The 13034-nt window shown below is 36.8% G+C and overlaps 1 protein-coding gene across 2 annotated transcripts in view; it reads left to right on the top strand.

The window, feature by feature from the left end:
• VTI1A (vesicle transport through interaction with t-SNAREs 1A) overlaps nt 1–13034 on the top strand; it is a 274146-nt gene that overhangs the window by 108270 nt on the left and 152842 nt on the right. The window lies entirely within an intron of this gene.

Raw genomic sequence — 13034 nt, 5'->3', positions numbered from 1 at the left:
TTATTATTACTATTATTTTGTTATTCAATTAGTATAGTGCCTAAAGGCTGCAACCGTAATGAAGACTTCACTGTACTGAGTATTGTACAGGCACATGGTATGATTTAGGATGTGAATGGATGATGGTGATCAATTCCATTGTGGTAGCTTCATTATTTGCTTCTCAGATGAGTAACAACAACTGATTATGTATTAATTACTACTTTGTTGCAGTCAATGCTGGCCTGCAAGGGTGGTTTAAACTGATGTACTTTTCTCTGTTATTACAGTGGTTTAGAAGTACATAATGGGCTAAGACTTGATTACCTCAGCTCATGCAATGAATGGATGGCTCTGGGCTTATAGCAATTTGATCAACTACCTATAGCCAAAGTCTTGTGACTGAACCTCTAAAAACAAGGTACATGTAGTTTGGGAGAAAAAGACACCTTATAGGTTAAATGCGAAAGAAGAAAATTTTCAATATATCGTATGATGTCCCATAATGCTCTTCCTTTCTGACTACTCTGTATTTTTCTACTTACTCCGCTAGGGCAGATCTTAGAAATCACAAAAACCTTGCATCAAACCTTGTGGACTAAAATTTCTGCCTCCGCTGTTCCAGACAGAGAGTTGTTTTGTGGCATTGCTCAAAGTGCTGTGGCAGCTTTTCCTTTTGTGGAAAGCTCCTTCCTCAAGTGCCTCATGCTGCCCAGAAACGCAGAAACATCTCAAATATTTTAAGTCAGCACCAAGTCATTCAGAAACTAGCTGGCAACCTACCTACTTCTTTGGAGCGTAGGTGAAGTTACTGCTTTCTGCCTCGAACCTTCCTGAGTTGGCAAGAACAGTCACCCACCAAGTTAGAGACGTGTTCTGCGCTTACCTGAGCTTCCAAAATACGGAAGTTACTCCCTTGTATAGCAGCAGTCAGAACAGAAGGCAACATCTATGTGATTAAGGTTTATGAGGTCTGTGTTCAAATACACTGGCAGATTCGATACAAATCCCCAAAATGCAGCAATAGAAACAAATCTCTCCAGACTTGTACGCACTCTGAGAACTTCAAAACCCATCACTGATGGTTTTAGACTGATTTTTTCAGGATGCTATCCACTTATTTGGAAGTTATTTAATGCCATGTCATATAGAATTGATTTAAATTATGATTTGATATGTACACATTTCCAGTTCTGCGTTGAGCATAAGGACTACTCTTGTACCTTTTCTCCCATGAAAATGAGCTGTTTCTGTTTCAGCCAGGACTGACTGTGGTTTTCCTGTTGCTATAGTCAGCTCCTAAAGTATGTTATGAAGTAAAGGACACGGCTGCTGTTCATTCACAACTTACGTATATAGCCAAGCACTAGTTCTAATCAGTTATACTAATGAAGTTAATGAATGCCTGTTAGAGGTTACGATCTGCTCTTCTCCCCTTCTGGCCAAAAATTCTCTTAGCTTCTCCTGAACTTCTGCCTGTCGGAATTCTATTTTACAAAGACAGGACAAACGTACAATGTGGATTTTTTTGTTGATACATTTGATTAATTTATTGCTTCATAGTCTGTTTATGAAAATTTAACTGTGCAAATTTTCTCTTAAAATAACAAAGGCTAATGGTGATTGGATCTATTAATATTGTTAAAGCATAAACAATATTATTTATGTACATATCTTTTCTTGCTAGATATTATAACCTACATAATAATAGTTCTGTAATTTCACTATGAAAAATAGTTACCTGAGGACCATGTTCAGTTCCTTTCATTCATCCACTTGGAAACAAATTCTTATTTTTTGCTTAGAATGCCAATCTGTCTGACACCGTCCATTTTAAACAAATTATTTTAACTTTTGAGGTATAAATATGCCATCGATTTTGTTATAGTTATGGAAGCCAGCAGCAGAAATCAAGGTTGCATCTGTTCTGTTCTCCAGAGTGTAATCTTAATTAAGACTTAACATGACCGAGTTTGAAATGGACCGTTCCTGGAAAAATGGTTCCTCCTTTTGCTCAGTACATCCATGTACTTCTTAACTGCTCCTTCACTTTCTGACAAAAAGATATTTCCCTTTTTTACTTCTTTTAAAAATAATCCAGCAATGATACTTCTTCTATGAAACACTACTTTAAATTTGTTACCTAGTGGTTTGGAAATGGTGAAGAGGTGGGAATTCAGTGTGTTTATACAGTGCCTAGTTCAGTTGGATCCTAGTCTCTTAGAAAGCAAATATTAATATGCAGTTTTGCATACCATCAAGGCAGTTTTTAAATGTTACATTTTTAGACTCAGAACCTTAGCTCTAAAGAGGTACAAGTTAGAAGTTAATTGAATTAGAGCTTCAGATTCTGACTTCAATTTTTACTATCAGTAGTCAGAAAAAATACTTCTGAACTCAACAAATTTTGTTTGAAATTCGATAATAAACTTGTATCATCCTGTGATGTAACTTCATGCAGAGTCTGGTATAATTATAGCCATATTGTCAAGTTTATATATCAAATCTAACGGCTACTGAGTGTGTCAGTTGTTGAAGCTTTCCTCGCACTCTAGCCATTGCTGGAAGTTGCAGTGTACTACAGTGAGGTATACAGACGTATATTAAGGCTGATGATGTGCTGAAAGATACCTTTGTGGTAATCAGAAAGATCATCACTTGTGAAACCACATATTCCTTTAGTTTTTACATGAGAACATACACGTGGTATTTTTTTGGTGATGATGGGATTAAGATTTGGGTGGAAAGTTATGATCTAGGCACGCTGAATTTTGTAATGGAAAATAAATTAAGAGTTTTTCTCTTAAACATCAGGGAAGACCAGATTGGGAATGTGAGACCATACAGTCATTGGCCTTGTGAGGTTTTAGCTGGTAATATTAATTTACATATTACAGTTATCTTCCCTTATCCTGTGTGTTGTTACTTTACAGAACATTAGTTTGGCTGCTTATAGCTAGTGTGTTGAATTTCTCTAACATCTGGTGTTAGCGGATTAAGATGGGGATGCCTTGCTCAAACTGTTTCCAGTCACAAATTCTTAAATTGTAAGGAAGGACATGTGCCTGTCTTGGAGTTGCATTCAGATTAAGGGAAAAATATAAAAAGGGAAACCAAGGGAAAAAAGCATGCAACTAAAACACGGAACTAGGTCTCAGGAGATCTCAGTTTGGTCCTTTTTTCTGTCACATTCTTCACATCTGACCTTCCTTAAATCACTTTAAACTAAAGGTTTAAACCTTTTTACACAAATAATCTTGTCCTTAATCTGTGTTCCATATCTCCTTAATTGTACAAGTGGATTAAGACATCACTGTCTTCATCCTTTACCTCTATATACTGTACTGTAAATATACTGTGAATTCTTTGCAGCACTAGACTGTCAAAGAAAAGTACATTACAGCTCTTAACATAAAGTGGTGTAGATCTCACTTGGATGTCCAAGCATTACTGTAATATGCAATAACTGAAAAAAATAATGGACATTGAGCATTTCCCTGCAGACTAATTCTAAGTTTATTTTGATCACTTAAAAAATGGGTTTCATTTCCCATAAATCACAAAAGTATCAAAATGTGAGTGAGCAAATAACGAGACCTTTCTATAAACCACAAAAGCATGGAGTATTTTTCACTGTCTTCTGAAGTCGACTATAGCTACACATAAGGTAAGAACAGGTACTATTATTGCCTTTAAGCCCTCAGCGCATCCTGCTCACATTGTTGGTGGTAAGCAAATCGCCAGGTTCTTGGTTATGAGGGATTTTTTTCCCCAGGCCAGATTTGCAGGAAGTAGATGTGGTTTTTTAGCTTTCCTTCTTAGTATGGCACGTGGTCTACTTTCTGGGATCTTTTGCAACTTTTGATTGAAAAAGTCACCCAAGTTTTCAAGGGCTTAGAACATTGACAGTGTCCTTGATCTTTCTCGTATTCTTCCTCTCAAACACTGTAATTGTGGCTTTTAATCTTTAAGGGTTTTTTTAAGTTTCTTAAAGGATACAGGGAAGAACTTCTGTTTGTGGTATATGTTGGCTTATAGGATAGATGTTCTGTGGCTGTTTCTGAACTAGACATGTATTTGATTGCACTATTTCTTGCTATTGAACTCTTCTAATATCCATTTTTCATATGTAGTAATATATTAGTTCTTTCGTCAGAAATATGCACCCAGCTCTAATTACCCATTCTTATGAACAGACCTACCTCTAAGAATTTTCCCATAGGGAGGCACCCAGAAAGGTGAGGTGAGGTCCGTAAACACCTAAAGTTTAACCTAAGAACACAGCCAATAGAATGTGGTTACAAGGCCACGGACCCAGATCCCATCTTGCCAAGCTTACTTGTCAGGGCACTTCAGGAGAGAAAGGGTAGGCAGAGAAAAGGAGAACAAGGACGCTGTAAAATGCCGTGGTTGCAGCTCTTGTTGAGTTGCTTTCACATTCTGTTGCTCCATTAAGTCTTGGGACAATATGTTCTGAGAAGCGCCAATTCTGTACTGAGCCCCAAAGAAGAAAAATATGAGGTCACTTGCAAACCAACTGCAAGAGAGTATGTGCTGTTGTTCCTCCTCCAAGTCACCCCGTTTTCAGCTCATTTTTAAAGATAAAATGTCACATTAGAAACATTTGATTTCTGGTTTCATGGCAATGCTGCAGTATGTGCTTTCAAAATGATGATTTATATTTTTATTCCTTTTTATAGACTTAATGTGTACAGCGATTGAGGAGCAAAACCTTAATGTTAGGGTGCTATTTAAGTACAGATTTCTAGTGTTCATGAAACAGTATTTTTGTACACAGAGAAATTAACTCAGTTGCTGAACATAGCTTTTCATTCCACTTACACACATTTATTTTATGTATTGTGTATCCAAGTGTCTCCAGACATGCAACTGAAACTTGCTTCATGATATATACCCAAACAGCAGATCATAGTTAAGAGCAATTAAGGGTCATCACATGGTCGTGTAGTTGAGGAAATAGATCAAAGGCACTTTTATGCAATTGGGAGGGGATCACTTGTCTCAAATGACAAAGCATATGGAAACCATACATTTTTCTTCACCTCGTCTGTTTCATTTAAACCTATGTCTCCAGTCTTTGAAAGTCAATATTAAAAACACCTATCTTCCTGTCTCACATGCTGTTGCTAAGCTCTTGAACAGATGAAACGATGTTCAGTATAACAAAAGATCCTTAAACTGACTACAGTGATATGTTCTAGTTGAGGAACTTAGTTAGCAATGACTTGAGCTCTGGTGGAAATATGTGGAAGAAGATGGTATTTAAACCAACCTGCTAGAGTCTGGCCCTTATGCTAGATCCTTCCTTCCAGCATAAGCAAGGCAATGTGTCCTGCTTTCGGCTGGGATAGAGTTAATTTTCTTCCTAGCAGCTGGCATAGTGCTGTGTTTTGGATTGAGTATGAGAATAATGTTGATAACACACTGATGGTTTAGTTGTTGCTAAGTATTGCTTACACTAGTCAAGGGCTTTTCAGCTTCTCATGCTCTGCCAGGTGCACAAGAAGCTGGGAATGGGCACAGCCAAGACAGCAGATCCAAATTGGCCAAAGGGCTATTCCATACCATATGACATCATGCCCAGTATATAAACCCGGGGGGGAGTTGGCCGGGGGGCAGCGATCACTGCTTGGGGGACTGGCCAAGCGGTCAGCGGGTGGTGAGCAATTCCATCACTTGTTTTTCCTGGGTTTTGTTTCTCTCTCTCTCTCGTTGTTTTCATTACAATTTATTATTGTTATTATTATATTTCAATTATTAAACTGTTCTTATCTCAACCCACGATTTTTCTCACTTTCACTCTTCCAATTCTCTCCCCCATCCCGCTTGCAAGGGGAGGGTGAGCGAGCAGCTGTGTGGTGCTTGGTTGCCAACTGGGTTTAAACCACAACACAGTGTAAGGTTATTCAAACTTTGTCGGTAGTATTAGTGAAGACGTGGATTGACCAAGTATGACACGTTCACCTTGGAGAAGGATTTTGCCAAATATTGAAATATTTAAATGTTCCTAGAAGTAGATGGGTAGATGGGTGGGTAAGGAGAAATATCATTTTCAGCTGGGCAATGGAAACTTGGTTATATTTTGGAATTCCCAGAGGAGATACACTGGTATGATGTCTAACAGATAGTGACAGAGGTGATGTCTAAATTAAACATTCATGCTCCTTCACATGGCTATTTGCTGAAATATTTATGTTGGAATATATTTCATTCTTTTTTATGATTAAAGTTTGCACAAAGTATGCATGTTTGTTTATGCCCCAGAGATTAGGGTCAGTGCTATGATGTGAAAGGCAACTGATTAGATGCTACTTTGGTTTAACAATTATGTATTTATTTATTCATGAGGTTTCAAGTAAGTTTAAAAGTATATTATTATTTTTTACCTTCATAAACAAAATTGTGTGCCTTGAAATCTCACAGGTTTCTATAAAAGGATAGCTATTAGAAGTAAAGAAAAACAATGGATAATGAACTATAAAAAAGACAATCCTGTGTCACAGCTTGTAGTCAGAAATCTTAAAAAAATATCAATTCTGTAAAGGTTAATAGTGATAATTGGCAACCCTGTGGATGGGCTTGCTTTTATCATGGTAATTTTTTAGGTTTGATTAACATAGAGTTATGATTAACAAACATGGTTGGATTTTTGCAGAATTTTCCCATGTATTGAAGCTTAAAACTTGCAAATTTGACTTATATGGCACGCCTAAGATCTAGTGTTCCCTGAGTATCCACACATCTCCAAATCTTTTTGCTTACTAACAAAAACTTTTTTTGTTTTATCATAGTTTTTCCCATTCTGAATGCTGCCTCAAATATTTTCCAAGTCCGTTGCCTCTTTGCATTACCTCTCCTTGTTTTATCATGCCAGTAGCTTCCTATCTTCTAGCTCATCGGAAGCAACCTTTAAAGTACTTTCTGTGCTATCCTCAAGTCAGTTCTCGTCTCCTGTTCTTTGTCAGGATATTGAGGGCACAGTTGGTCAGCTAATGATGATTGCCCCCATCACCCGCAGAGTGGTTTTGGCTATTCTTCCACATGTAGCGCCTCAACAAAAATTAAACCTGCTCATGTATTGTGGGTGTGATTTCATGCTATAACTAAACTAATCTAATGGTGAGCTGCCTCTGAAAGGCACAGGTACAGACCTTCTCCTCATCTATACAATAACAGGTAATTTACTTAATACATGCAGGGTAATTTGCTGAGACCTCTTGATGTACTGCTAACTTTGCATTTTGAGGTATTTACACTTACTGAATTGAAAATTTACCTTGCAGCAGAAATGGGAGGGGGCATAATGGTCAAAGACTGAAATAACTAGTCATCAGATACAATGGAGGAGAATACAGCGAGGCATGGCTGAACGAGGGGAATGTAAAGATAATGTAATGACTGTTTCTGTGCTCTCCCATCCTGAGCTATTGTTAATCCAAGCCCTGACATGAGTCAGTACAGCCCAACTGGTTCATCTAAAGTCTGGCAAACAGGAGTAGAATAAATGTCTGGGAAACGTCCATATGGAATAGTGCCCAGATCTGTCTCTACTATTGCAAGCCATTAGACCTACCTGGACACGTTTTTCCCATATCTGGCTATCAGTGGGTTCCTGGCCATTTTGCTTCAGGAGCATGGTACGAGGTATCTGTATGTGTGCCTTAAGCTGTTTATAACCAGAAGTTTCAGTAGGTGTTTAAAGTTTTGGAAGATTTTTTTTTATTGTTCATGTGCACTTTCATCACATTTTTCACCTGAATTTTTCAATCATTCAAAGGTAATTGTTGATGAAAATGCTCATTTTCTTAAGTGGTTTATGAAATTTTTATTCTTAAGTTTATGGTGTTGTCTTTCATTCCAAGGTGGTTGCCTTTTCCATTTTGACATCTGTTTGCTGAAAATCTTGCATTATTGCTGTTTGACTTGAGTCTAAGCAATATCTCTATCTATATATTTTAAACACTGATTTTATCATTGTTCACAAATAGTTTGAAGAGCTGTATTACAAATTCCAGTGTATTTATTAATTCCTGTTATAGAGGCCAACTTAGCAATTTTTTTTGTTGTTTTCCTTGTTCTTTTGTTTTACATTTTGACTTGGAGACCACAGTAACATTTGCATACTCTGTTCTCAGCCTGTTTGCTGTCAGTATATCATGGCACTGTCCCACAGACTTCATAAGATTAGAAGATTATCCTTAATGGCCCGCCTCTCTTCTAACACTGGTTCCTATTTTTGTACCCAACACAAGAGTTAATATGGGGATGCTTCCAAGTGAAAGAAGTTACATAATTTGTGAGAGATTCTTTCAGGAAGGTTGTCTGACTACTGAAGATGGGCTACCATAATTAAGTAACTCAGGTTAAAATAACTGAAGACCAGATAACTTGAGTTTTAGCTCAAGTTTGTGGCACAAGGTAAATCACTCTCCTATAGGCTGAAGTCGTTGCTATCCGAAGTTGAAACTTGGGTATTTTGTACGATTTCCTATTTAACTTGAAGACTTTCTTTTGACATTACAGACATGTCAAGGCTAAATTCAGTTCAATAATTTAATCATTAAACATTTATTTTAAGTTAGGTTCCTTCCTCTCCAGTATCAGCAGACCAGTCTTTCTGGACTAGCACAGACATTTTTGAATATCCCCCGAAGTGAACATTAGCAAGGAATGAATGAGAAATGAGACATTTTGATGTTTTGAAGAGACTCAAGGCAGATAAAATACGGTTTACTGAAGATTTTATGAAGGACCACCAGAGTCTTTACTTGATAAACAAATCCAAATCACTGAGATGAAAGCTTAATTCTGGAAATAAATGAGGACTTTTTGTTTGGCAGTTTTTATGTATTCTAGCCTGCCCGTTCTGGGAACATATTGTTTGAATTGATTTAGGTAGAATTTACTATTTCTTAAGCAGAGAGATTGCCATGAACAATTCATAGTATTTGACAAAATATTTCTTCCTGCAAAGGAAGATTTTTCCGACACGTCTCTGAAATACTGTCATATGTTACTTTCTCTAACGCATATAAGAGGAATGAACAGCTAACATGTACTATTGGAAATCAAGCTAAAGAAGCCGAACCCTTTTTCTTCACACTGGCGTTCATGTTTAATGTTAAGACCAGTTGTCTTCCTGTAATTCCTACTAGCTTACCGAAGCTTCTGTAAAGAAGATTAAATTTTTTTACAATGGTGAGATGTTATGTGCTTTGATAAGGAAATGTTTCTTTTCTGTAAGTCAGTTGTTAGTAATGCAACAATTATTTGATAATACTTCATTCACAATGGCATGCTTAAAATAGTTGCTGCCAATTCATTTTTAAGAAAATAATTACTTGTTTCTAACATCCCTAAAGAAATAATTATGTAATAAAAAATTACATGACTGACATATTTGTTACCTATAACAAGTGCAAGTATTCCTTGAATTTTTAAGCAATTTCATAGGGTTTTATATTTAAATATTGAAACCTATTAAAATTGCCCATGGAGATTTGTGGGAGAGGTTATCTATGGGCCTCTGCTAATCAATTATGATATATTTTACTTCCATGTGATTTGTCACTACTAGTCTTGTAAGGACTACAGGAAAAATCATTTGTTTAATCTGACTGGGACCTTGTGGCATTTAATTGTAAGCATAACTGTGATACAATAAATCCAAATGAATTTGGACAGTGATTAACAGGGAGCTCCTTGATATGGTAATGAGATTAAAAAACTGGTTCCTAAGTGTTTCTGTGGATTTCATTAACATTTTTGCAACTAAACACTTTTTAGGGTAAGAGTGGTTGCTTGTTGTTGACCAGTATACATTATTGGTTGGATGTAACCTGCATGAGGATATTTGTTTGTGTCTGTGTAATAATGTATAAATATTTATATATAGGTATGTATGTGTGTGTATGGAAAATGTACAAAGAAAATACAATACGGAAGGCTTATGCTGCATTTAATTATGGTGCGCCAAACAAAAATACACCACAGAGTTAACCTTATTGTTACATATATTTCGAGCATCCTAAAATGTAGTAGTTAACTAATCACAGACAAGTAGATCCTGCTCTGAAAGCTTATTATCTAAGACACCTGCAAATATTTAGACATCTGCATAGCTTTACTACTGTGAGTAGTTCTACTGATTTTGTTTATCTGGTTTTGTAGGATTTATGCCCAAATTTGTCATTACATGGCAAATTTACAACATGAAAAAGAAGAAAAAAACCAGAAGTTTGATATGGTTATTCAGAAAGCATATATGTTGATCCTTTCAGATGCTTTGTCATCACATTACTAGGAAGTGGAAATTTTAAAGAATATATCTATAATTTTGCTCTTTAGCAGAATTATAATAAAACTGTAGAGAAGATAAAGGGTATTTCCATTAACAGCATCAAATTGCTACTGGACTTCAAGGCAAAGGAATTTTTTGTTTGTTTATTCTTGCAACTCGCCTTCTGCTTTTTTTAGTCTTTTTTCCAAAACTTGGCTCATCTTCCGCTATGCTGATCTTTAAATGGACTTGATATCATCTCCAACTGTTTGATCATCTTTCTCTTCTTTATTATTTTAATACTTTTATTGCTGAAAAAAAAATTTGAGTAATTGGAAGATTTAAACCCTCATTCTTTGTGACCAGCATTCATGTAGCAATAGTGCATTTTTCATATTCTGCCCTGGGAAAACACTTTTCTGTGCTCTAGAAGGAAAAATGGTTTAGTTCCTACAGCTTCTCCATTCCTCAATGTTATGATTGCTAACCAGAGGTCACTATCAGTTGTCACTGTAACTTTGTGTTTCTTCACCAGTAGATATTAGACTGCACCACAAAATGGAGACCTAGCAGAGGTTAGTATTTTGTGACTTAAGGAACAGGCAAGACTTAAATTTGAGACTTACTGCCAACCCTCCATGTATCACATTTCCCTTTAGACTCCAGCTCAGGGAAATGCTTTGTATGAGAAACATACTGTCTTTGGGTGCTTGTTTGTTCATGTGTTTGTTTTCTGTTACGTAAAAGGAGGAGGATATAGTTCAATTGGAAGGGGAACTGCTTAATACTCTCTTATGGGATGCTACAAATGTCTAGCTGCTCTATCTGCCTGCGTGCTGAGGTTTCTGTATGGAGCTCAACCTAGCACCTAGTACTTACTTGGCCTTCTACAGCCAGCAAGCTCTACCAAGGAGGTCTGTTCTTTGTGCTAGCATGTAAGTTTGTCCACTGCATTCTTTGCGCCCTTTATTTCTTTGTGTCAGTCATTTCCTTAGCTCCCTCCTGTTTGTGCTGTTCCATGAAATCCTTAGAGAAGGAGCTTCAGTGTGTCTTAGAGCTGAAGTGATGGCAGTCCTGTCACCAGCATAATACAGGTTTCTTGTTTCCATTTACTTGCAGAATTAGAGAAAGGGCTTTGAGGCATCTAACCCTCCCACAGCTCCAAGGCAGGACCCATGATGTGAGTGGTTTAGCTAGTTTTTGTTTTGTTTTTAATCTGGATTGCAACTTCATACTTGGATTGATTTTTATCTTTGGGGAAGAAAATGTAGATTATTGTATTAACAATGGGTAGACATTCATGCCACAAATGGTGATGTGACCTATATTCTGTTGCTGTCCCCCACACAGAGTTCTCTTTGCCTTCGTTGGAAGCCCAGATGTAGAAATGATGGTGAGAACTGGCCACAGGCAAATCTGCATATGTCTTGTAATGGGCTGGATTAGAATTTGTGGTGGTGTCCCCTGAGCTCCCATAGTACTGTGATGCAGCAGATTTATTCAAATCAATAAATGAAGGGTTTTATTCAATTAAATACCAGAAGGTATTATTTGTATAGGACATTTACTGCTATGTGCTGTTTATGTAGAGGTTACTACAGCTCCCAGTTTGTTGGATACCTTGTGTTATGGAACTTCCATACACAAAGCTTGATGGATAGACAGCTCCCATCAGCTGAGGTTTTGGTACCTAAAGAGATGGGATTAAACACATACTGATGGTAGTGCTAAAATCTTCAGCATGGCAATGGTTAACAGTAATGGTTAAGCAGCCAACAGTCCATTGTTTTGATTACAGACATTAATTTGACACAATCTTCATTGCAGTGACATCACAGTCATTATTTCAGGCTGTTTGCAAACTCAAGAACATAGTCATGTCATTACAAATTGTTTTCATTTCATGTTCATGAAGATTTTCCTTGCGACCATGAGAGTTAGAAAAATGTTTCTGAAGAAAGCTTAGATGTTGGAGCTGAATACTGCAGCAGAGAGTGAACACTGCATCAAATGCTGCTGCCGTGTTATCGTGGAATATGCAGAACCGTGTTCAAAGGTTGCACAACAACCGTAGTTTAAATGCATTTTTTTTCTTTCTTCTGTTGAGAGACATATGATAAAAGGGCTGTGAGCTACCTAGACCTCAGACTTGCTTAATAGCTTGTGGGAGCTAGCTACTTGCCAATTTTAGAGCATCGGTCTATCTGACTTAACCACATGTAGACTTACTGGCAGGTCTACTCAAATCAGTGGTGTAATTATTTACTTCTTAAAGAGCAAACAGGCTTACATTATAATGACCTTACAATAACTTTCAGTTTTATGTGGAGAAAAATAAACAGTTGTCATTTCCTTGTTATTTTGAGGTTTAGGCCTTTACCACAAAGGTTTTAAATATTTACTAACTACTATGTTCTCTGAAATTTCTCTGTTTAAAAATACAATGAATTTATTTAGGGAAATCTTTCTGTTGCACCAAGCTTCACAATCCTGATTATAGGCCATTGTAAATGAATGTCTTTCCCCTCCATTTTTCTTGGTATTACTTGACTTTTAGTTCATTCGAACTGTTTATTACTTTTACTATTTTAACTGCCAGCTAAAATTTCAAAATACGAAGGCTATTTTTTTATTTGTGATAGAGCTGTGTTCGCAGAAAAAAGTATTTTTGGCATTGGAAGAAGAAATAAGTTTGCCAGTGTCATATCTGAAAAATGATTTCACATCAGAATTCTCCCTGAGAGTTAAATTATGT

This window comes from Platalea leucorodia, assembly GCF_965183815.1.
Source record: "Platalea leucorodia genome assembly, chromosome: 4".
NCBI lineage: Eukaryota > Metazoa > Chordata > Aves > Pelecaniformes > Threskiornithidae > Platalea > Platalea leucorodia.
Note: the sequence above shows the minus strand (reverse complement) of the source record. Positions and strands in the feature narration are given on the sequence as shown.